This window comes from Podarcis filfolensis, assembly GCF_964270895.1.
Source record: "Podarcis filfolensis genome assembly, chromosome: 9".
Classification (NCBI taxonomy): Eukaryota; Metazoa; Chordata; class Lepidosauria; order Squamata; family Lacertidae; genus Podarcis; species Podarcis filfolensis.
In genome coordinates, this window is record NC_139610.1 from 71724648 (window position 1) to 71750757 (window position 26110).

Here is a 26110-nt window from a genome sequence, read left to right on the forward strand (position 1 = left end):
CCAGAGCACGCCAGGCACTCCTGTCTTCCACTGCCTCCCGCAGTTTGGTCAAACTCATGCTGGTAGCTTCGAGAACACTGTCCAACCATCTCATCCTCTGTCGTCCCCTTCTCCTTGTGCCCTCCATCTTTCCCAACATCAGGGTCTTTTCCAGGGAGTCTTCTCTTCTCATGAGGTGGCCAAAGTCTTGGAGCCTCAGCTTCAGGATCTGCCCTTCCAGTGAGCACTCAGGGCTGATTTCCTTCAGAATGGATACTTTTGATCTTCTTGCAGTCCCTGGGACTCTCAAGAGTCTCCTCCAGCACCATAATTCAAAAGCATCAATTATTTGGCAATCAGCCTTCTTTATGGTCCAGCTCTCACTTCCATACATCACTACTGGGAAAACCAGAGCTTTAACTATACGGACCTTTGTTGGCAAGGTGATGTCTCTGCTTTTTAAGATGCTGTCTAGGTTTGTCAATGCTTTTCTCCCAAGAAGCAGGCGTCTTTTAATTTCGTGGCTGCTGTCACCATCTGCAGTGATCATGGAGCCCAAGAAAGTAAAATCTCTCACTGCCTCCATTTCTTCCCCTTCTATTTGCCAGGAGGTGATGGGCCCAGTGGCCATGGTCTTCCTTTTTTTTGATGCTGAGCTTCAAACCATATTTTGCGCTCTCCTCTTTCACCCTCATTAAAAGGTTCTTTAATTCCTCCTCACTTTCTGCCATCAATGTTGTGTCATCTGCATATCTGAGGTAGCAGTTGCTGATTTCGCGATTTCGGAACGGAGCAGGGTGGTTAAACAAACAGAAAGACAGACAGAAAAACAGACACACCACCACGTGGGTGGCCCCTGGGAGTGCGCACTGGCCAGAGGCTGGCTGGAGACATTCTCAAACTTACAATAACTTATAGCAAGTCTAAACCTTAACACTAAGCGTACTATGTACAGAACACCACACCAGAAGGAAGAGAGATTGAAAGAGGAAGTGAAACCTATGCTCCTTCTGGCCTATTACAGTGGTACCTCTAGTTGCGGACTTAATCCATTTTGGTCTGCAACTAGAGCACCTCTTCTGCGCATGTGCACAGTGCGGTCGAACATTTCTGCGCATGTGCAAAGCGACAGATCGCTTCTGCGCATGTGCAGGCAGCGAACCCGAAAGTAAACACTTCCAGGTTTGCTGCATTCGTAAGCTGAAAGTCCATAACAAGAGCGAAACGCAACACAAGGTATGACTGTATAGTCAGCATGACCTTGACAGATAACAGGACCAGTTTAAGCCAGCTGTACTCAGCTTCTCTGAAGAGATAACCCAAACATCATGAAGTTTTTACTTGTTTCTTTCACACAGAGAAGCTTCCAGAACCCTCTTGAATTAATTAGGACAGGGAAGATCTCTACACATCAGATCAATACTTTCTGTACTAAGAAATGCAAACTGATGTTACTCAGAATTTTTATTTATTTATTTAAGCGATCCCCATCTCACTTTTCTTGGGAGAAAACAAGGGGCTGAAGAAGAGGAAGCATACATGGGATCAGGGCCAGATTTAGATGAAGAGAGACCATAGGCTACTCCACTTGTGAGGCCCCTCCCAATCCCCTACCCTCACGACTAGAAGAAAATGGAAGAGGGTTATAAACAAAATTGAATGAGGATGGGTATTTAAAATTCTGCAATTCACAATTTCTCCTCTAAAGGACATCACAAAACTTCATCAAAATTTTCAATGTACAGAATGCTCAGTGCGGACAACCTCTCTTGAGACATTGTGGCCCTTAATTCACTTTTAATTCTTTTGAGTCTTGAAAAACTCCTCTCTTCCGAGCAGTTAGTGACCATAAAGCTAAGAAATAGCCACAAAATTGCCTCCACATTAGGAAAGGCCATCTGATTTTTTTCCTTGTATATAATTTGATAAAGGTCTGCATGAGACAGAGAGTGCTCTGCCGTAAGCCTATGGCTTTGTCTCACGTACAGGTGAAAGTGCAAAAGTTCATCAATAAGTTTCAGGTCAATATTTTTTGGGTATGCTTCCATCAACAGTTCAACACCGTGCTGAATTTCTTGCTTAGATGCTATCAGCAAGAATGGAAAAAAACAATTGTGTAACATCACTGTATACAGTACTTCTTTTTAAATTGGCTTCTAGTGCATCTAATATAGGAATAAAGGATTTTATCCTAAACTTAGCTCTCGAAGAAAGTGTATCTAAGGCATCAGGTGAACTTCTGTCATTTCTTTGCCGTTCCCAACCTCTTTGTCTCCTTATTTTGTAGTTAACATTTGGCAAGGTGGCTTTTGCTTGTTTCTCAAGGTCATCAAAAACTTCTCTTTAAAAAATCCAGAAGCGAACTGTACAAACTTGCACAAGAACTCAATAACAGGCCTGATTTCTGAAGGGCTTTGCTGACCCTGTGAAAATGACCTAGCACACAGATTTATATCTCTAAGATTCTGCAGACTTTGGCTGTGAACTAGGTCCCCACAAAATTTTTTCAAATTGCGCCCTAGAGTTTCAAATTGGGACCCACTAGGATTAAAATGCCCTCGCATGAAGTCTTGGGTTTGCAATTTTGGGAGAGGAGAGACTGCCCCCTGGGGGGGGGGCAGATGGGCTGCAGAGGCCCCCTAGATTTAGAGGACCTACCTAGGCTTCAGCCTATACAGTCTATAAAGCCTATACCGAATACTTAGCCTATACAGTCATATCTCATGTTGCATTAGGTTCATGTTGCATCTATTCGACTTGCGAACGTGGCAAACCCGGAAGTGTATACTTCCGGGTTTTGCCACACATACAGAAGCATTCTGAGTTTAACATTAAGGACTATCAAAAAAACCGGCAGAGAGGGACTGAGAGAGAATTAAGAGCCTCGGACGTGAGATCTCCAGGCTGATAGAAAATTAAGACTGGACATTTGTTGGGGATCAAAACCAGGAAAGGGGGTGGTGGGGTTTGAGAATCCAAAGGGTGTATAATTATGATCTGTCTTATTATTTTTTTTGTTGTTGTTTGGTTATTAATATGAAAATTGGGAAATTCGTGGAATGGAACTAGGGTCGACTTTAGGAAAAAGATTTGTGTATTGAGGTACAAATATTGATGTTTATAAGTTAAAATAAGTTAAAAAATGAATTAAATATAAAAAGGTTAAAAATTGGGGATAGGAACTTGTTGAACAAACAACTTGAATTGGAATGCAAGAAGGGAGGTGTGGGGAAGTCTGGGAAATATGGTAATGAAAATATGAAACTGTAAATTTTAAATTTTTTCTTTTTTATTTTTTTGCATTTTTTGTTCTTTTAGATTTTTTTTTGTATTGAATTTGAAAAACTCTAATAAATATTTCATTAAAAAAAAAGAAGCATTCTGCGCACTTCGCGCATGCACAGAAATGTTCTATTGCGCTCTGTGCTTGTGCAGAAGCGCCGCTCTAGTTGCGGACTTTTTGGGGTGCGAGCGGCACCCCAAAATGGATGGTGTCCACAACTAGAGGTACCACTGTACACACTGGCAGAGGAAGAGGAGTGCGGGGTGAGTGCACTGCTCCTGGCAGTGCAATCCCGGTGCGGTGCCAGCGCGGCTGCCCCCCTGCCTGTGCTGGGCACCACCCCGTCTGCTCTCCGCCCCCCGGTGCTGGAGCATCAAGCTCTGCCACTGACAGTACATAAATCGGGCACTGCACGGGGGTCGAGCTGCAGCCCGCAAAGGAAGTTCCTCTGTGCGCAGTGTGGGCAGGTTTGCTCGTGGGAAAGGGTTTGCATGAGTCGTTTTCCGTCCATAGCAGGGCAGCTCGGTGGCTGCTTATACATCGCTCACTCACTCCCCCCCACAATGGGACAGCTATTTGCATGTGACGGACAGCTGCTAATTTATATGCATCAGTATAAACTTAGAAATCAGGACTAGAAATGCAATGCAATGTGTATCAGCATAGAAGGGAAGATTGTGACTGGGTGGCCCCTTTGTCTGATGCCCTAGAAATGGCTGTGTGTTGGCAGCATCAAAGCTCTACCTCCTTGCGATTTCCTTTCTCCAACAGAGGACTGTCCTCCTCAAGAGAGAGCAGGCGGCCACACTAGTGGATTTTGCTAACCTAGCTTTTAAAAAAATAAAAATCTTCCTCCTCCTCAATTTCTAAATCAGGCCAAGCTGGGTAGAATTATAAAAGTTGCTGGGAAATGATATATAATGAATTGAAAAGGATGTTCAAAATAATCTTTGTAAAAAAAAAAACACCAGAAGCTTTTCTTTTAGGAATTATAGGGACAGAACTTCCTAAACTGTATAGATAATTATTTATTTATGTTTGCTACTACAGCAGCAAGAATGTTACTTGTCCCAAAATGGAAAGAAGCAGAAGTCCCAGCAAAGGAAGAATGGATACAAAAACTTATGGAATATGCAGAAATGGTGAAACTTACTGGAAGAATAAGAAATCAAGATAGCAAACTTTTTACAAAAAAAAGGATGGAAATGGTTTATTGAATATTTACAAACAAACTGTAAACAGAAAAGAACACTGGCAGGATTACTGTAATAACTTTCAGTTTTATAAGAATATATATTTAAAGTAGATGAATAAATGAGTAAGTAAAGTTAATTTGGAATATGCAGAAAATATAAAAAATAAATCTAAGGAACTGCAGAAAGAGGGGGAAGGAAGTCAAATTTTGAAATGTTTAAATGATTGTAAAATTAATGAAATGTATAAATTTGAAAAGTATAAATAAAAACTTTAATGGTAATAATAATAATTTTAAAAGTTGCCCCTGAGAAGTTATTAGTAACAACTCAGTACTTTAGCAGTATTAACATAGAAAGAACAGTGAAGATATAAATGAAAGGGAACTTTAAAAGGAAAAAATAAATAAATACTGTAAGGTAATAATTAGAATATGCAGTAATAAAGACAAAACATAAGAAACCAGAGGGGGTGGGAGGGAAGCCGATTTGATGGGTTGACTTTATTGAATTTGTATAATTGTTGTAAAACTGAAAATTTAATTTATTTATTTTTAAAAAAAGAATTATAAAAGTTGTTGGAGCAGAAGAATGCAGAAACTTCTAGGGAGATCAAACTACTGGGGACTTACTATTAGACATGACTTCCATGAGAATCAATTCAGTCTGGGCTTAATGTATTTTATTTACTTACAATATTTATAGCCAGCTTGTCCTTGAATATTTTTAATCACAGAGCAGGGAACAAAATAATAAAAATAAACAGAAAAATAATATACAAATAAAAAACCAACGTACAAAATTTACAAAATCATATGAAGCCCAATATACAGGACCGTATCATCAACAACAAAATTACAACACTAAGATCCAGCACAGAAGGCCTTCTGGCAGTTCCCTCCCTGCGAGATGTGAAGTTACAGGGAACCAGGCAGAGGGCCTCCTTGGTGGTGGCACCCACCCTGTGGAACGCCCTCCCAGCTGATGTCAAGGAAATAAACAACTATATGACTTTTAGAAGACATCTGAAGGCAGCCCTGTTTAGGGAAGTTTTTAATGTTTGATGTCTCAGTGTGTTTTTATATTTGGCTGGAAGCTGCCCAGAGTGGCTGGGGCAATGCAGTCAGATCGGTGGCATATAATAATAATAATAATAATAGGCAGAAGGGTGGGGGAAGGAGGGTACAAAAATGTAAACTTACAACCCTGCGAGGTAGGCTGAGCTCACCCAGTGTCAGAAAGTGAGAAAGAGGGAAGGGAGAGCCTTCCTGCTGCTTTGAATTTTGAATTATGGTGCTGGAGGAGACTCGTGAGAGTCCCATGGACTGCAAGAAGATCAAACCGATCCATTCTGAAGGAAATCAGCCCTGAGTGCTCACTGGAAGCACAGAATCTGAAGCTGAGGCTCCAAGACTTTGGCCACCTCATGAGAAGAGAAGACTCCCTGGAAAAGACCCTGATGCTGGGAAAGAGAGAAGGAGAAGGGGACGACAGAGGATGAGATGGTTGGACAGTGTTCTCAAAGCTACGAACATGAGTTTGACCAAACTGCAGGAGGCAGTGGAAGACAGGAGTGCCTGGCATGCTCTGGTCCATGGGGTCACAAAGAGTCGGACACAACTAAAAAACTAAACAACAACAACATAGTAGTATGAAAACGGAAAAGCGAATCAAGCTATCACAGCCCTTCTGTGGTTTCCGGACTTTGGCTGTGTACGCATTACTGGCTTAAAATGCACTAAGGTCCTTTCCCCTCTCCACATTTCAAATTGAGGGGTGGGGGAAAGCATCAGAACACAGTATTTCTATAAAAAAAACAACCAGGATTGAAATGGATTGTGCCTCCTGTTGTGTCCACATGGCTTCAGAAACCATCAATGGGAGCTCACTGGATGCAGAGTAAACAGACATATCGTTTGTCTTCTTCTTGGAGGACCTGTTTTCAAGCACTGCAAAAAAGTGGCGCCTTCCCAGTTTCCACTGAAGGCTGTGTGTGCCTGGGTGCTCTCTTGGGCTGTTCTTTTTCATTCAGCTCTGGGGAGTCCTCAGAAATCGCAAGTGCACCAAGCTACCTGATGAAGGATGCAGATTTCACCCGAGGATGATTTTTGCATATGCACAGTAGCAAAGTCTACTTTTAATTCAAGGATTTGTCTGGTGTGGCAGTGACAGCCGAGCTTTTGAGGAAGAGCCACTAAGAATATTCAAAAAAGTGGGAAAACAGCTGTAAGATGCTTTGCATTTTAAGAACCTTCCTACATCAGCTTTTGCCAACCAGGGGCCCTCCAAATGTTTTAGACTGCAGCTCCAGAACATCTGGGGACCCTCAGGATGTCAAAGGGTATCCTACATTTTGGAACGTTGTTCTTTACTCCAGAATTTTACAGTTCCACATAATGGATGGCTCCTTATATGAGAAACATAATGACCCCTTTGAACTCTTTAGATCAGAAAACAAAAACATGCCTCACTGCTGCAGTGTTGTGTTTTTGATATTTTGATCTGGCAATCCTAGCAAAGAGACCTGCAGTTCAGCAAACTGCTAATTACCTCTGCAAACAAGCTACTAATTACCTTTCCCCCTCCAGCCTGTGGTCCGAGGTTCAGTTTGTCTTGGAAATGCATCCAGTTTGTTCTTGAGTGGTGGCTGAGTTTGTTCTGATGATCTGAGTGAAATGCAAACTCCTCATGGAAGAATGTGGCAGATCAGATAGAGGGTTTTTTGAGCCTTTTTTTAAAAAAATCAATGCATGTTAAGCCATTGGCTCGTTTGCGTGCAACGCTAATTCAGGCTGTGGTTTATCTTGGTTTACTGAGAAGCAGCGTGCTTGTGCACACTGCCCAGTCAACAGCCCCCTTAGTGCAAGCCACAACTGTGAGCAACCTAGTTTGTTGCTGGCTCGCTGATCTTGTGTTTGACAGGAAGCAACAAATCACGGTCCCTGGTTCAGACATAAAGTGAAGCCAAGGCTTCCTGGTTTGTTTATCTTACCTGCTCCCAGGGGAAGGAGCGAAGCAAGAGTGCTCAGGCAGCAAATCTTACCTCTGCCATGAACTCACTGGCTGGCCTTAGGCAACATACCCACCAACATTTCTCCGATGAAAATAGGGCTGTCCTATTCCATCATAATAATACCCTTCCAACATATATAAAAAAGTAACATTAAATGTAACATTAAAAAGATGGATTAAAATTGGCTAACAAGAGATAAAACACCAGTGACATCTATTTGGCTTTTTATTTAACAATGTTCCCATTCACTCATTCTGTTTTTGGCTGAAAGGTGCTGTATCTGGCATCCACGAAATTATCCCCTCCGAGAGTATGTGACTGTTTAGCATGTTCTTAAAGGTTTTAAATATATATGTTTTGAAATCCTATCTTTAATTGTATTGTTGCATCACTTCAGTGTTTGCCGTGTTGGGTCTCCACTGGTAGGAAAGGTGGGGTTTTATATACTGTACAAATTCTACATGCATTCATGCAATTCTCTGTCCTGACACTAGGTGGCAGAAGGGGCCAAGAGGTTTCCACTTCAATTCCAGAGGATGGGAGGGATTCATATGCCATCCAGTGAAAAGGTGGGTCATCACTGTCCGCCCCCCCCCATAAAAGCATGTTGATTTTACAGACTGGGTTATTTGTGGTATCATTGGTTTGACGGTAGCAGATTCACCTTTCCCATTAATATGATGCAATATATCTTCATGCAGCCGTAAGAATGATGTCACAAACTGGAGAGATGTGGGGGAAAGTTACAGTCAGGAACATGATGTGTTGCTCTGTTCTGCTCCTGGATCTGACTGGGACAGGGGAGGTATTTCTGGGGGGGGGGGGGGCCAAGACAGACAGAGCCGCCGCAGACATCAGTGAGGAGCTGCGAGTTTTCTAGAAAACCAGAATCTGCATAGACTGTGCTTGAGTTATATCTGTCTTGGTGATTTGTGCTTGAGCTTGCTTTTCTTATGTACATAAGCACCGTTAAGTGTGCTGGTCAAGCCAGTGGCCTGTTCTCCTGTTCTCACAGTGGCTAACCATATTCCTATGGGGAAAATGGTATATTGTATTGCATAAAAATCTTCATTTTGATTTGAGTTTGAGTTAAACCTGATCTTAAAAAAACATTAAACTCATTCCCAAAAAAGATTTTTAAAAAAATATTCAAAAAATAATAATAATTCTCTTTCCCCACCCTGAAGGCTTTCACATCTCTACATCCAGATAAATTCCACTGGACTCATGTAAGGTTTTTGTTTTTTTAAAAAAGAAAGAAAGTCCAAGCTGATCTTCTGTATCGACGTTTTTAGATTACTCTGGGCAATGAATTTCTGTGTTGGTGATGCCTCAGTTACTAGAAGAAAAGAGACAGCGTTATTATTATTTTAATGCAGTTCTCTTCCAGAAACCACATAAGCCATCACTGGTAAACATTTATAAATATGTATATACACAAGCTCAGTTCTGAATCTGCTTCCAGAAATGTTTTAATCATTTAATGGCTCTGGGACTTTGACACTGATGCACTCCTCTAACTATTACGAACAAAAGAAGAGTCTTGCCCCATCAGACCAGAGGCCCATCTAGTCCAGTATTCTGCACTCATAGTGGCCAAGCAGATGCAACTGATATTTTTTTTGGACACAGCATATGAATATTAACATTTCCGTTAATTTTATCTGCCTTTTATTTAGTTGGAAATTATAATAACCTTCCATTGAGGCAATGCCACATGGTCTGCAAGCCTGCTGTGTATGCTGTTTTTGTATGCACTGTCTTTGTTCAATAGCGTGTTGCTTCTGTTGCAATTCCACCATGAGAGCATAGGCCAGCTTCATCATTTTGAAAAATAAACTATTGTAAATACTAATGCACCCCCTACTTTGCATGGGATTAAAATGATGCATACAAGTATTTCTGCTTGTGGGAAGACAGGTGGAGGTGGGAGTAATGTTTTGTCCTAGAACCTTCAATAGAGAGACAGCCGAGTGCTGTATTAGCACCTCAGTAAAGGCTGAATAGCAGAGGAGGGTGGTGAGTTTTGATGTATAACATTGCAATAGTTAGGCCAAAATGCTGAGCTCCACATATTATTTTTGAAAGAAAGAAAGAGGAGAAAACCTTAATGGAAATATTTTCCACACCAGATGCACTCTGCGCCGTCTGCTATTATTCTGTTTGCAGACTACTTTCACTAACTGGTTTCATATACTGCATTGCATTTGCGTTTATCTCCCACCCTTTTCTCCACGGAGCTTACGTGGTTCTCCCTCTCCTCATTTAATCCCTGCAACAACCCCGTGAGGTAGGTTAGCTTGCGAGTGAGTGACTGTTCCAAGCTCATGCAGTGAGCTTAATTGCCGAGTGGGGATTCGAATCCTGCTCCCCCAGGATCTGTTCTGACACTCCGACTGCTACGCCACCACTGGTGAAATGTGCAAATTTCACTGGGTCATTTTGAGTCCCAAACTTTGCAATTAGGGGGAAATTTATAGTAACAAATTACCAAAATGTTGGAGTTTCCAAAACTGATTTTAGGCCTGTGGCTTTAAATGTGCCCTGACCAAAACAAAAGTATGGAAATTTTAATGAGAATCTTTGTAACCGAAGGTCAGGTGGACTATCAGTCACATGATTCCACAGATGGGATACAACCGCTCCCTTCATCCCTGGCCACTGGCCATGCTTGCTTGGGCTGATGCGAGCCGGAGTTCAAAACTTCTGGTGGGCACCAGCTTGGGGAAGGCTCGCCTGATGACCTCTAACAGCTTCAGGCAACCACCGAAGCGCAGAAGAACACTGACCTTTAGTCCCTTCCCCTTCGCGAAATTGCCACAGTGCTGGCAGTGCAAGATACCCTCCAGGGCTGCCTTTATCACATGCTGCCACTTCTGCTTTTGTGGCTGGTCATCACATGGTGTTGCAAGGCGATAACGCCGCAACAACATCAGCAGGTTTCCGGGGGGTGAGCTCGAGTCTGCTGTCGGGGTTACAGACGTATCATGTGGATTTGTATCTGGATTCTATTTTTTTTTTTAAGATATTTATTGAAGTTTTACAAAAACGTAAGTTTACAAAATGAAAAAGGTCATATAAAAAGAAAAAGATACAAAAAAGAGAACATAGAAAAATACATGAAAAAGAAAAAAAGGAATAAAAATACAAAAGACAAAAGACAAATAGCTAAAAAAGAATTAAAAACAAATCCATTTTTTGTAGCTTTGAACTCATTAGCTTATTTCCTTGGCCTCCTCACACCTCCCCTTTTTGTATTCCCATTTAAATAATCAAATCAGCAAATCCTTACCCTCTTTCATTTATCTTAACTCTATATCTTAACAGATTATAACTCTATATTTTCATCCATTATCAATTCATTTTTGCATATTCTTATTAACTTTGTTGCTAATGCCACTTATTTTCAATCCAACATCATTTTAACATTCATTAATTTTACAGTATTTCTGAAGATAGTCTTTAAATTTCTTCCAGTCTTCTTCCACCAACTCTTCTCCCAGGTCTCGGATTCTGCCAGTCATTTCCGCCAATTCCATATAATCCGTCACCTTCATCTGCCACTCTTCCAGGGTGGGTAGCTCTTGTGTCTTCCAATACTTTGCAATAAGTATTCTTGCTGCTGTTGTTGCATACATAAAGAAAGTTCTATCCTTCTTTGGCACCAATTGGCCAACTATGCCCAGGAGAAAGGCCTCTGGTTTCTTCAGGAAGGTATATTTAAATACCTTTTTCATTTCATTATAGATCATCTCCCAGAAAGCCTTAATCTTTGGGCACGTCCACCAAAGGTGAAAGAATGTACCTTCATTTTCTTTACATTTCCAACATTTATTATCGGGCAAATGATAAATTTTTGCAAGCTTGACTGGTGTCATGTACCACCTGTACATCATTTTCATAATATTCTCTCTTAAGGCATTACATGCCGTAAATTTCATACCGGTGGTCCACAACTGTTCCCAGTCAGCAAACATAATGTTATAACCAATATCTTGTGCCCATTTAATCATAGCAGATTTAACCGTTTCATCCTGCGTATTCCATTTTAACAGCAAGTTATACATTCTTGAAAGTATCTTAGTTTTGGGATCTAACAGTTCTGTTTCCAATTTTGATTTTTGCACCTGGAAGCCAATTTTTTTGTCCAAATTATAGGCCTCTCTTATTTGATAATAATGAAGCCAGTCTCGCACTTTACCTTTTAATTTCTCAAAACTCTGTAATTTCAGTTTGTCTCCTTCTTGTTCCAATATTTCCCAATATTTCGGCCATTTTACCTCCATATTGAGCTTTTTCTGAGCCTTCGCTTCCATCGGTGACAACCACCTTGGGGTTTTATTTTCCAGTAAATCTTTGTATCTTATCCAGACATTGAACAATGCTTTCCTGACAATATGGTTTTTAAATGCTTTATGTGCTTTAACCTTGTCGTACCACAAATATGCATGCCAACCAAAAACGTTGTTAAATCCTTCTAGATCCAAAATGCCTGTGTTCTCAAGAAGCAGCCAGTCTTTCAACCAGCAGAATGCTGCTGATTCATAGTAAAGTTTAAGGTCTGGCAGGGCAAATCCACCTCTTTCCTTTGCATCAGTTAATATTTTAAATTTTATTCTAGGCTTCTTGGCCTGCCAGACAAATCTGGAAATGTCTCTCTGCCACTTCTTGAAACAGTCCATCTTGTCCAATATTTGCAATGATTGAAACAAAAATAACATTTTTGGCAATACATTCATCTTTATAGCTGCAATTCGACCCAACAAGGAAAGCTTCAAATTTGACCATATTTCCAAGTCTTTTTTCACTTCTATCCAACATTTCTCATAGTTATCTTTAAATAAGTTTAAGTTCTTAGCAGTCATATTAACCCCCAAATATTTTACTTTCTTAACTAATGTTAAACCAGTCTCCTTCTGAAACCTCTCTTTCTCAATCGGTGTTAAGTTTTTCTCAAGCACTTTAGTTTTTGACTTGTTCAGCTTAAATCCTGCCACATGACCAAATTCTTGAATCAATTCTAATACTCTTTTCGTGCTAGATTCTGGCTCCTGTAACGTCAAAACTAGGTCATCTGCAAAAGCTTTCAATTTATATTGTTTGGCTCCGACCTGAATACCTTTAATCAGACGTTCCCTTCTAATCATATTCAGCAAAACCTCCAGAACCGAAATAAAAAGCAATGGGGAAATTGGGCAGCCTTGTCGTGTCCCTTTCTCTATCTTAAATTCCTCTGTCATCACATTATTAACTATTAACTTAGCCTTTTGTTCTGAGTAAATTGCACTTATACCATTTTCAAACCCTTGGCCCACCCCCATTCCCTGAAGATTTTTCTTCATAAAATTCCAAGAAATATTATCAAAAGCTTTTTCCGCATCTATAAAAATTAAAACTGCTTTGGTATTTATGTTCACTTGCAGCTTCTCCAAAATGTTAATTATATTCCTCGTATTGTCAGACAAATGTCTACCTGGGAGAAAGCCGGCTTGATCTTTATGTATCTCTTCAACTAATACCTTTTTTAATCTATTAGCCAAAATATCAGCAAAAATTTTGTAATCCACATTAAGCAGGGATATGGGGCGGTAGTTCTTAAGTTGTGTCTTTCCCGACTCAGTTTTCGGTATAAGTGTAATGTAAGATTCCTTCCACGACTCTGGCGCCTTTTTCCCCTCCAAAATTTCATTACAGACCTCCTTTAGTGGCTGAATTAACCAGTCTTTCAGAGATCTATAGTATTTGGAGGTAAGACCATCCGGCCCTGGAGATTTACCCAACTGCATGTTCTGGATGGCACCTTCAACCTCCTGTTCTGTAATTTTGTGATTCAACATTATCTTATTTTCTTGAGAGATTTTTTGTAATCCATTTGTTCTTAAAAATTGGTCTAAATCAGTCTCTTTCTGTGGCCCTTGTGTGTATAGTTGTTTAAAATATCTCTGGAAGCACTTTCTAATCTCCAATGGATTCTGTTGTTCTTTCCTTCCACATCCAAATTTGTAATGGTGTTTAATTTTTGTCTTTTTTTCATCTGCCAGGCTAGCAGTTTCCCGCATTTATTAGCCGATTCAAATGTCTTTTGTCTCATCTGCTTAATTTTCCATTCTACTTCCTGATTTATCATTTTCATGTATTGTACTTCATATAGCTTTATTTCTCTCAGAATCTCTTGCGACTTTGGTTTCGCTCTTAATTTCTTCTCTCCTTTTATTTTTTCCAAGATTTTATCTTTTTTCTCATTTTGAATTCTCTTCTTTATTGCGTTCTGTTGAATCAGAAACCCTCTCATGACCGCTTTGCTTGCGTCCCAGATTACTCTTTTTTCAACCGTGGTATTCAAATTTATCTCAAAGTAATCTCTCAATTTGTAAGAAGAGGCAGAGGAACCAGAGACCAAATTGCAAACATGCGCTGGATTATGGAGAAAGCTAGAGAGTTCCAGAAAGACATCTACTTCTGCTTCATTGACTATGCAAAAGCCTTTGACTGTGTCGACCACAGCAAACTATGGCAAGTTCTTAAAGAAATGGGAGTGCCTGATCACCTCATCTGTCTCCTGAGAAATCTCTATGTGGGACAAGAAGCTACAGTTAGAACTGGATATGGAACAACTGATTGGTTCAAAATTGGGAAAGGCGTACGACAAGGCTGTATTTTGTCTCCCTGCTTATTTAATTTATACGCAGAATACATCATGCGAAAGGCTGGGCTGGATGAATCCCAAGCTGGAATTAAGATTGCCGGAAGAAATATCAACAACCTCAGATATGCAGATGACACAACCTTGATGGCAGAAAGTGAGGAGGAATTAAAGAACCTTTTAATGAGGGTGAAAGAGGAGAGTGCAAAATATGGTCTGAAGCTCAACATCAAAAAAACGAAGATCATGGCCACTGGTCCCATCACCTCCTGGCAAATAGAAGGGGAAGAAATGGAGGCAGTGAGAGATTTTACTTTCTTGGGCTCCATGATCACTGCAGATGGTGACAGCAGCCACGAAATTAAAAGACGCCTGCTTCTTGGGAGAAGGGCAATGACAGGCCTAGACAGCATCTTGAGAAGTAGAGACGTCACCTTGCCAACAAAGGTCCGTATAGTTAAAGCCATGGTTTTCCCAGTAGTGATGTATGGAAGTGAGAGCTGGACCATAAAGAAGGCTGATCGCCGAAGAATTGATGCTTTTGAATTATGGTGCTGGAGAAGACTCTTGAGAGTCCCATGGACTGCAAGAAGATCAAATGCATCCATTCTTAATGAAATCAGCCCTGAGTGCTCACTGGAAGGACAGATCGTGAAGCTGAGGCTCCAGTACTTTGGCCACCTCATGAGAAGAGAAGACTCCCTGGAGAAGACACTGATGCTGGGAAAGATGGAGGGCACAAGGAGAAGGGGGCGACAGAGGATGAGATGGTTGGATAGTGTTTTCGAGGTTACCAGCATGAGTTTGACTAAACTGCGGGAGGTAGTGGAGGACAGAGGTGCCTGGCGTGCTCTGGTCCATGGGGTCACGAAGAGTCGGACACGACTAAACGACTAAACAACAACAATCTCTCAATATTTTTGGGGCCTTCTTGGTAACCTCTTGATCTCTAAATAAGGTGTCATTCATCCTCCATCTGAAGGAACCGATTGGTGTTAGTTTCATCTCCATCTTCACCGCATTATGGTCGGAGCAAGTTTTTGGGCAAATTTCCACTTTTCGAGTCTTAGGTGCCAGTCCTCTAGTTATCCATATTTGGTCAATTCTTGTCCATGTCATGTTGGCTTCAGAGAAGAATGTTCCCTCTCTTCCAAGGGGGTTCTTGGTTCTCCAAATGTCAATCAAGTCCATATTGTCAGTCAGTTCAAAAAAGGTTTTTGGTAGTCTGCCATCTTTAGTTACAGCCTGTCTCTGCGACTTATCCATATTTGTAGATACCACTCCATTCATATCTCCCATCAAAATAATGTTATAGTCCATGTAGTCAAGCAATGTCTCATGCAATTTCCTGAAGAATTCAGATTTCCCCTCATTTGGTGCATAAACTCCTACAATCAAAAATTTTTCTCCTTGTGATTGAATCTCAATTGCCACAAATCTTCCTTGTTCATCTTTAAAAACAAATTTCGGTGATAGGCTCTCTTTGGCATAAATAACAACTCCTCTCTTTTTAACCTTGTCCGATGAAATAAACTCTTGACCCAATCTTTTATTAATCAGTACTTTCCTGTGAAGCCTTATCACATGAGTTTCCTGTAAACAAATTAAGTCCAATTGTTCCTTTTTCAATAAATGAAAGACTTTCTTCCTCTTCTCTGGGGAATTAAATCCATGAATATTCCAACTTAATAATTGTAGAGACATGATGTGGTTGTTCTATTTTCCTCCAACTGCTCCCAAAAGTTCTTCTTGTTCTGACGGTGGTATCACTTTTTTTTGTTTGTCCAGTCCCAAAGGTGGTGGTGCTATGTCTAGTACTCCTGATCTTAAAGCTCTTAGCTCTTCTAGTACTTCTTTTTGCAGGTCTTCTTCGTGGTCTCTCAAAAAATTTTCCTTATCTTCCACTGATCTTATTTTGAACTTTTCCCCTTTAAAGGTAAAAGATAGTCCCTGGGGGAATTCCCACCTAAAAACAATTCTGTTTCTTCTCAGTAGGGCCACCAGATCTCCGTAGTTGGTTCTAAGATCCAATAGATGTTTCGGTATATCCTTAAAAATCTCCACTCTCAAGTCGTTGATCTCCAAAGTCTTCTGGAAGTGCACACTCAGTATTTTATCTCTCTCTTCTTTCGTTCGGAGGGTAACCAAACAGTCTCTCACCCTGTTTTTTCTCCCTCCTCTTCCAAGTCTGAACGCACTTACTATCTTGAAGTCTTTCTCCAGCTCCAAATTCCAAAATTTTCCAAATTCCTGTGTAAGATAGTCACTTAGGTTATCTTTTTCAAGTTCCGGTACTGCCCTGATCCTCAGATTGGTCTGTTTCTCCCTCAGTTCAATCACAGACAGAAGTGACTGATGATCCCCAATCTGTTTGCGCATAGGTTTTATTTCTTCCTCTACAGCTTCTGCTTTTTCTTTTGCTTCCTCGGCTATTTTTTGATTAGACGCAGATTCTTCCAACAATTTTTCAATAGATTCTGTATTGGAGTTCACCTTCTGTCCCAGATTATCTATTTTAGTTGATTGTTCCGTAACTCGTTTGCTTAGGCCTTCCAATTTTTCATAAATTTTATTTAACACAGAAGTAAAATCCCCTTCTGAAGCCATTCCTTTTGACTCAGCTTGTGCAAAATCTTCCCCCTGTGTCACAGGAGGGCCGGGAACAGATGATCTGCGTTGCTGGGAAACTATACTGGGCTGCTGCACTCTGGCCTTGCCCGATCTTGTTGTCCTATCTGTCATCACACTTTTGTCTATGAATCAAGGTCGGTCCCACGGTCAAATCTTCCCGTGGAAAATCCCCAAAGTCCAGAGTGGAAAAATCCCCCAGCTGGGTGTACAGCTTCAATGTTCCTCTAGGGGGACACTGTAGCAGTCCTTAAAGTTACAATAAAGAATCTTTTCCAACTTTCTTAAGTCCCCTCAAAAAAAAGAACAAGCAACAGTTTCAAGTCCAGAGAAGACCTTCAACAAGTATCTCCTTTGCAGAGTTAACCATTAAAAAGTTACAATGTCTATAAAGAGTGCGACTCTCAATGCAACAGTTCTAGTGAACCTGGCAGTCCGTTCCCAGGAGTTAAATAATTGTCTCTATTTTTCCCAAAAGAAATAAAGTCACTTTTCCCTCTCCCCCCCCTCTCCACTAACCTGGGGGGGGGGAGTTCTTTCACTTTAACGTTCGGATTTAGAGCTTTAAAAGCACCGCTCTCCAGGTCTTAGCTTAGAAGCGTCTTTGCTTTGATCTGTATACAGAAACGGAAGGCGGACTTCCTGTTTACGCCTTCCCGCTTCAGTGTCAAATTAATCCCTTTTTTCTTCCTTTAGTCCCAATTTCTTAAGTTTCACCTACTCACGGGTAGTTGTTTAGCAGCCGAATTGTCACAGGAAAAAGGTCAGCGCTCTCCGGCAACAGCTGTGCGGCTTCACCCCACGGAAGGAGCAATTGACTCTCAGCACCGCGCCAAGCTCCCGTTACACTCCGGAGCCCCTTGCGGGGTTCCTTCGCCAATTTGGGGGGCGCTAAGGGTGCCCGCCGAGTCGCACATTCACAGGCTTCTCCTGCCTGTGATTTTCAAAAGGGTCTCCGCTTCGCCGTAGCGGACAGACCCACTTTCCGCGGAGCTTCTCCCTCCAGATTAGAAGGAGACCGCCATTGCCATTGGCACCGCCTCCGGAAGCTGTATCTGGATTCTAAGAGCGGAGTTGCAAAAAAACGGGTGGCCAAACTAGGCATGATGGGAATCATGTGAGCGGTCCTCTTCTGTTTTTGTTTTTTTTTACCATATAGCATCTGTGGTGTGTGTGTGTGTGTGTGTGTGTGTGTGTGTTAATCTTGATCAGCACCAGGGAATGTGCAAGAAGGGATTTAACCCTTTGCTCCCCACTGTTCCTATGTTAGTAGAGGATGGGGGGAGGAGGCAAAGTTTGCAAAGACCAATGTGTGACTGGTGTCAGAGCTACTTTGGCCATGAGGTGTCTGAGAGCTGGTGTCAGAGACTGAGTGGACACTGAGCAGTGGTGGGTGGATTCTGATGAGTGGGCACTGGGAGAAAGGAGGTTGGGACTGACTTGGAAGAAGGGAACAATGATCTGGGGGAGCCTGTAACAGCCAGGAGATGAGAGTAAGAGGCAAGAGAAGCTGCAGAACTGGAGAGTGAAGAACAGGTGCAGGAGGAGAGAGGTCAGGCTGATGTAGAACCAAGAGCTTCTATGCCTCCACCTCCTGCTGCACCTCTCCTGCTCCACTGGCTCCCAGGACCAGTCAATGAATGAAGAGGGAGGAGCAGAAGCTTTGGGTTGCAAGTCTCATCAGCCCCAGTCAACACAGCTGTGGTTCAGGTACAGATGGTATGGGAACCAAGCAGGTCCTGGCAGCTGAATAATCTTCAGTGACTGTTGCATGATATACGATATCTTTATTGTCATTGTCCCATACAGAACAATGAAATTGAAAAACTACATAAAACATTCAACCCCCCCTAAAAACTCTGAAACCCCATTTTAAAATACAATATACTATAGAGACTCCTTATGCTGCGTTTAGAACCAGAATTGCATTTGCGTAGAAACTGTTTCTCAGGCGGCTAGTCCTGGCCTTTATATCCCTATACCTTCTTCCAGAAGGCAGAAGCTGAAAGAGATCATTTCCGGGGTGTGCACTATCCTGCACTATCTCTGCAGCTTTCTTATGGCACCTGACAGCATAGATTTGATCCAAGGTGGGAAGAGTGCACCCAATTATTCTCTCCGCAGTATTTACAACCCTGGACAGCATTGTTTCTTCCCTGGCCATGCAGCTCCCAAACCACACACACAGACCATAAGTTAATACACTCTCCACAGTGCAATGGTAAAATGCCATCAACAGGTCCTTTGAGAGATTGTTTTTCCGGAGGATTCTCAGAAAATATTGATGTAGGAATCTTATTGATGAAGGAAAGTTTCGTGCATGCACAGGGCATGTCCTACCACACTGATGGCTTCCAGAGAGTGTACATTCTGCTCTGGCATGGCTCATTAGTGGGTGGGGGTTGCAGTCATGCAGCTGAAATTCATTTCCTAGTGGGTGGGTGAGGGGTGAGAGACTAACAAGCAAGAGTCCATGCGCTGAATGAGGCCAGCGTTACACACAGCCCACAGTTCTGTCGAGATACATTTGGGGAACTCTAAAGCAGGCCGGACGTTGTGCTTGCAAACGACGCTCTCCAGGAGCAACAGTTTACCTTATGTTTGTCACCTGAACTCTGTATGGCTTGTAGAGAGGGAGCTCTGTTGCATATGGTCCGGACTGCTTATGGAACATCGGAAGCATGGCTGCCTCCAGCTGTAACTATGACAGAATTAGTGAATCTAGACAGACCGAGAGCTAGGTAAAACAGGGATAATCTGGCTGCATAGCTTGCAACCTGAAGCTTCCTTACTAGCAAGAAATCCTTCATTAAAATAATGCAGCCCCATCGTACTGCTGCTGAAGCAGAAAAATAAACCAAAAAAAGTGGGCCTTGTGCAATGCTGTGATTCCTACAAAGGGGGTGTGTGATAATATTAATAACATTTAGTAGTATCAACATATTAAATAATTATATGATGCTATAGTAAGAAAAATGAGCCCAATTCGGCTGCTTCTGCAAGCAAGAAAGTGGGCCTTGTGCAATGCTGCGATTCCGACGTAGGGGTTGCGTGATCATAATACCAGTATTAATAACAATACTATTTATTAATAAGGGACGCGGGTGGCGCTGTGGGTTAAACCACAGAGCCTAGGACTTGCCGATCAGAAGGTCGGTGGTTTGAATCCCCGCGACGGAGTGAGCTCCCGTTGCTCAGTCCCTGCTCCTGTCAACCTAGCAGTTCGAAAGCACGTCAAAGTGCAAGTAGACAAATAGGTACCGCTCTGGTGGGAAGGTAAATGGCGTTTCCGTGCGCTGCTCTGGTTCGCCAGAAGCGGCTTAGTCCTGCTGGCCACATGACCTGGAAGCTGTGCACCGGCTCCCTCGGCCAATAAAGCGAGATGAGCGCCGCAACCCCAGAGTCGGGCACGACTGGACCTAATGGTCAGGGGTCCCTTTACCTTTTATTTAGTATTAATAATATCTTATATAACGTTAGAGTAAGAATAATGAGCCCCAATTCTGCTTCTGCAAGAGCAGAAAAATAAACGAATAAAATGGATAAAATGCTGCGATTCTTGCAAAGGGGCTGCGCGTAACATTAACGGTAATATAATAATCATGACAATAATAGTAATCACAATGAGCCCCCGTCGTGCCCCGGCAGCAGCAGCAGCGGCCAAACTAACAGTCCAGGAAAAGGAGCAGGGGGGAAATCCTTCGCCCCCCCCCCACCGAGGCCCGCAGAACCCGAGGTGGGAAGTGGGAGGAGCCACCCTGGCGCGCCGCAGCCAACCAGCGCCGTCCTCTCGGCCGCCCAATCGGCGGGCTCCTTCCAAGCGTCGGCCCGTGGGCGGGCCTTGGCGGGGGGCGGCGCCGCCGCGGCCTCCTCCGCCTCCTGTGAGGGAAGGAAAGGCGGGCAAAGCGAGCGGGCGAGGCGAGGGAGCCGAGCGAGGAGGGAGCTGGCGCGGCCGTGAGGGGAAGAGGAGAGCGCGGGAGGAGAAGGAGAGGGGACCCGGAGGATTGCCGTCCGCTGAAGCCGCCGTCCCGCCGCCGGGAATTTACCTCAGGCTGGGCTAGTCGCCTTCGCCGCCGCCGTCGTGCATGGAGCGGCACCGCGGTGGCGAGGGCGGCGGGCAGGCTCGGGAGCCGCCGCTCAGGAAGGGGAGGAGCAGCAGCAGCAGCAGCCGGGACTGGAGGAGCCCGCCCGCCTCGGGGCTCTGAGGGAGAGGGAGAGAGCGCGACACCCCCAGCCCCGCGTGCCTTCCTCGCCACCCCCGCCCGACGGCCTCCGTCGCTTGGCAACCGTAAGTCTTCCTCCCTCTGAGTCATCCCGCCGCCTACTCCGCCCCCCAACGCCCGCTGGCCACGCCCATCGACAGGGCGCGCGCGAGCGTGCTTAGCGGGATACCAGAGGGCCGACTTGGGATAAAATACTGGGGGGCGGGGCCAGGCAAGCCCCGCCCCACATAATCACATGACGAGGGGGAACACACTACTGTATTTGAGTGGTAGTGCCCATCAACTAGGGGAAGGGCGCTGGCCCCCTCAAATTTTTTTTTTTGGGGGGGGCGGTTGCTGAAGGCCCCTATGATGTGAGCATGTATGTGTGTGTAGATACATAGATGTATATGTGTGTGTGTGTGTATATATATATATATATATATATATATATATATATATATTTGTGTGGGTGTCTGAAGGAAAGTTAAGTTGGTTATTAGCCAACGTTTTCCCCTCCCCTTCAGTCATTTTTCGGAAATGGGCTGTCGCCCCCACCACACCACCTAATAAGCTATAATTCTCAGATCACCCCCACCCCATAAAATAATAATCTCCAAATTGCCCCTCCAATGAGCTATAATCCCCAAATTGCTCCTCCAATGTGTTGTACCAGTTTGCCCTCACCCCAGTGAGCTATTAACTGTACCCCCCCTAGATTGCCCCTCCAATGAACTATAATCCACAAATTGTCCCCACCCCAAAGAGATTGCCAGCTTTCTTTTAATAATAATAATACTTCCATCCTAGTAACTTTATACTCAGAATACAGTAGACCCATCTGAAATGCATGGGCATGGCGAACCTTACAGTGAAGTGAAATTATTCATTCCCATGCATTTGAAATGGGCCTGTTCTGAGTATGGCTAGCATTGGGTACAACCCACAGGTTTTTTTTTAAGGTTGTATTCAACTAACTTTTTACTTAGAGTAGACCCATTGAAATGCATGAGCATGACTAACTTAGTGAACCTAAGTTATGCCCATGCAGTTCAAGTGGGTCTGTTGTGAGTGTGGCTAGCATTGGGTGCAGCTCACAGTTTCTAGCGTTTGTGGAAGCTGAGATATGAGGTAAAACATACAGGCAATATACAGGCGCCTCTTTTTGTGACTGGAAAGCTGGCCTGCTCTTTCTCCTCCTGCCCCTTTCTGGGTTTCCCCTCCTCACCCAGCCACTGGAAAAAAAGATTCCTGTGGATGGATGCCCATGCTCCTCCCCCTCTTTCTAACTTAATTGTGGAATAGGGTTTGGGAGTTCGCTTGCTTGGGAGGAAGTCTCCCTGGTGCTTACTCCTAGGAAAGTGTGCATAAGGCTACAGGTTTAACCTACTCTTGCTTTTTATTTATGCATCTTATTTTTTCCATATATGATAAATGAGAAATTATGTTTAGCTTATTAATTGGTTTCATGCACAATGTTATGCTCTGAACACTTCAGGAGAAGAATACCCTCTTCATGTTACTTGCTTCAGCAGTTATTCTTCCTCACTTTGTCTCCATTTGCTTGAATCAATAAATGCATATTGATCTCTGTTTAAGGGCTGAGTTTAATGGAGGAGAGTCTTTAATGCCTGTGTCCCTCTCCTCATCCCCTTCTACAATGTCATCTTCCCCCCAATACACTGTGGTTGATATATTGGCATAACACTTCTCTATTTGGGTGATAGTGGTGGAACTGGGTTTAGAAAATGCCCGTTGCTGTGGCTTTTGTTCTGCTTTCTGAGGTCATTATTAGACTAGATATTCTGTTCTTCCTCCACATGCTTGAAGAAGTACCCTTCAGGTTTACAGGCCCTTTCTTGTCTCCTTGTTGGAATGTAGGGTTCTACCAGCACAGTCTACTTGAGTATTGTCTACTCCATGGGTAGGCAAACTAAGGCCCGGGGGCTGGATCCGGCCCAATTGCCTTCTAAATCCGGCCTGCGGATGGTCCGGGAATCGGTGTGTTTTACATGAGTAGAATGTGTCCTTTTATTTAAAATGCATCTCTGCATTATTTTGTGGGGCATAGGAATTTGTTCACCCCCCCCCAATATAGTCTGGCCCACCACATGGTCTGAGGGGCAGTGGACCCACCCCCTGCTGAAAAAGTTTGCTGACTCCTGGTCTACTCATATTGGCACCAGCTTTTCAGGGTCTCCAGCAGAGAACATGGTACATGATCCTTTTGCTGGAGATTTCCAGGGATCAGTCCTGGGACCTTGTGCATGCAATAAATGTGCTCTGCTATTGAGCCCTGGTCCCTTCACATTAGCAGGTGACCTTCAGCCTCATAGACACTGTGTGCAATAAGCACCTTGCGATGCTCCTCTCCAAGTAGATAATACACCACAGCTGTGGAATGTATATTCGGTCCCTCCTGAAGATAAAAACCCATTCTGGACTGAATAGATGTAGTTATTGACCTGCCTATTGTAGACCTCTGTTTCTGGCAATGCATCTTTGTAGCATTGAGTGTCAGGTGCAAAAAGATCGCACCCTTTTTCTGTATACATTACGATAAATGCAGTGGGGGGCCTTAACTTCAAGGGGCATTGAGCATGTGCTGGGTTCAAGCCTATTTATGGCCACATCGTTATTTCTGTCCCCTGTAGAGTGTGTGTGTGAAAAACCATTGCACTCCATTGGCCTCAGAGATGCAGATCCACAAAGATCATGCATAGATGGTTCCCTTGGACTGCACCCTACTTGAAAATAAAGCTAGGCCCCTCCATGATGTTTGGCTGCTTTTTATTTCAAGAGAACAGTCTTATTCCTTCCCTGGTTCCATTTTCCCTGTTGACTTTCCCCATCTCTATTGGCTTTCATCTCTATGTTTTAGGGTGGGGAAAGAGCTGTAGCTCAGTGCTAGAGCAAAAGCATGCAGAAGACCTGAGGCCCAGTCTCTGTATTTTTAATGGTTTTATCTTTTGCCTTCTTTTGTACTTGTTTATTGTAAAGCACCCAGATAACTTTATGTTGTAGGACAGCATGCAAATGTCATAAGACAGGGGTGGGGAAGTCTCCTGACTGAAGAGCCACTGCCTTTCAGTGTAGAGACTATAGATGGACTAATAGATCAATGGCTTTTCAGAATGGGTTGTGAAATACAGTGTTTCAAGATATTGTTATGAGTTACATTGTTAACTTGCTACTCTGTTAAAAGGCTTTAGCTCCAGGATGGAAAGAGAATAATTTTAGTGGGAAATAGCAGTGCTACTTTGTATGCTTGGATGACTTAAAAACAAAAAACAAACAAACTAGGAGCCTTTCAAGCATATTGTTCCTGCAACATGGTGGCAAGGGACAATACAGCCTCGAGCTCCTAGACTCACTTGCCTCTTATTCACCATTATTTGAAATAAACTTCCAGTGTGTAAAAGCAGAGAAACTTCTCAAACCATGCAGACCTTCTGCTTTCTGAATTGTGTGAAATTGCAGAATGGAAAGCCGTGAAGCTTTAGGGTCAAAATAAACTTTGAGTTATTCTAGACTTTTCAATGAACTACTATTTATGAGGACATGAATGAAATAAAAATGGATTCTGGATAGCTAAATTTGATGTCAACTGTAACACTTACACCCTGCTTCTGTACATGCTTTATTCAAAGTGAGTAGAAGCAGAATCTGCAACAAATGTTTGTATATAACTCACCAATAGAAGCACTTTCAGAAAGTCATGCTATCCTATATGATGCTATGAACTGCAAAGGGCTCAAGCATCACAATTCACATTGCCTTCTCCCCACTCGTCCCTTTGTGCTTTGCTTTTTGATTGTTTCTCCCATCTGACACAAAACATTCTTGGGCTTGGAGGCTACTGAGCATGCTCAGTCCACATTGGCCTGGTTTGGGGGGGTTGTTGTTGTTTTTAATGAAGGTGTTGTACTTTTGCATATCCTGCTTCACCCAGCCAAAACTTACCGTATTTTTTGCACCATAACACTCACTTTTTTCCTCCTAGAAAGTAAGGGGAAATGTCTGTGCGTGTTATGGAGGGAATGCCTACGGGTGGCATGCCTACAGATTTTCCTCCTCTAAAAACTATGTGCGTGTTATGGTCAGGTGCGTGTTATAGAGCGAAAAATACGGTACATTTTCCTCTTGTCAGAACTTGGCCACCTGAGTTTGCTGTTAGAAGGCATAATGAGCCTTCAGCTCAACTTCCTTGTAGAAAAATGTTGTGCTAATATTACCATTCAATTACATTGCCTTTTGGACTTTCTCCAAAATTAAGGGTTTCTTATGATTATGGATGATAGTGAAAAAACCTGAATTACTGTTTCTAAAACCTGATGATTAAACTTGGTTCACTAAAATATTGCTTTCATTTTCTACCTGTTCACTTTATTTGCCTAGCTAGCTAAAACTAAAATACACCTACATCCTTAGGGTGCAGCACCTTGTATCTCCATTTTATGTAATTATATTCATAATTGTTTTATAATTATTGTTTGAATAGATGTAAGGTGTGTACGCATCTAAATTTCACAAGTAAACCAATTGGCACAATTTTAGAGGCTAAAGTAGCACATGAAGCAGTTGGCACTGATTGCTGAAGTAAACCACCTTTTGGATTGGAGCATGTTCTCATTATATCATGGATTGCTAGGATAAATGTGCACAGAGGTTTATTTGTGCTAGGTAAGAACATAGGAAGCTGCTTTATGATACGTCGGACCGCTGGTCTTTCTGACTCATGATTGGCATCAGTTCTCCAGGGTTTCAGGCCAGGATCTCATGCAGCTCTAGCTGGAGATCCTGGGGATTGAACCTTCTGCATGCAAGGCAGATGTTCTACCACTGAGCTGTGTGTTACACGTTATAGCATAGGTGATGGTCATATGTGATGGTCATATGGCAAGTTGTAGCTATAATTGTTCAAAGTTCAGACAGAACAAATTTTGTGGTATGTAGTCAGATGCATGGGCTAATATAGTTAGTATAATGCACAACCCTGGGCACAGCTCACTGTGGAAAGGCAGCATAGAAGTAAATTAAATAAACGACTTCAAAATCCAGCGTTAATTATCTCAGGCTTGCCCGAGTTACTTGCCTGCTAGCCAGCAGCAAATAGTTAAGCTGCTGTACTTTGGAGAGCTGGCTTATTTTGCTTCTAGGCCTGCTGAC

The 26110-nt window shown here is 42.8% G+C and overlaps 1 protein-coding gene and 1 long non-coding RNA gene across 4 annotated transcripts in view; one reads left to right on the top strand and one right to left on the bottom strand.

The window, feature by feature from the left end:
• Positions 1–4490: 4490 nt before the first annotated feature.
• Positions 4491–20929, bottom strand: LOC310742511. The gene is made up of 6 exons (XR_014538485.1): positions 20786–20929; positions 8649–8807; positions 7030–7183; positions 6085–6649; positions 5654–5729; positions 4491–4986 (listed from the first exon to the last, which is right to left on the bottom strand). It is a non-coding gene; the product is annotated as an uncharacterized lncRNA (long non-coding RNA).
• The window catches only part of PTPRA (protein tyrosine phosphatase receptor type A), a 143641-nt gene continuing 138056 nt past the window's right edge, over positions 20526–26110 (top strand). The window contains exon 1 of one of the 3 annotated variants that reach the window (XM_083571228.1): positions 20526–21027. The gene's annotated coding sequence lies outside the window, so the exon portion shown is untranslated. The remainder of the gene's footprint in view (positions 21028–26110) is intronic. The other 2 variants (XM_083571229.1, XM_083571227.1) reach the window with 2 other exon arrangements.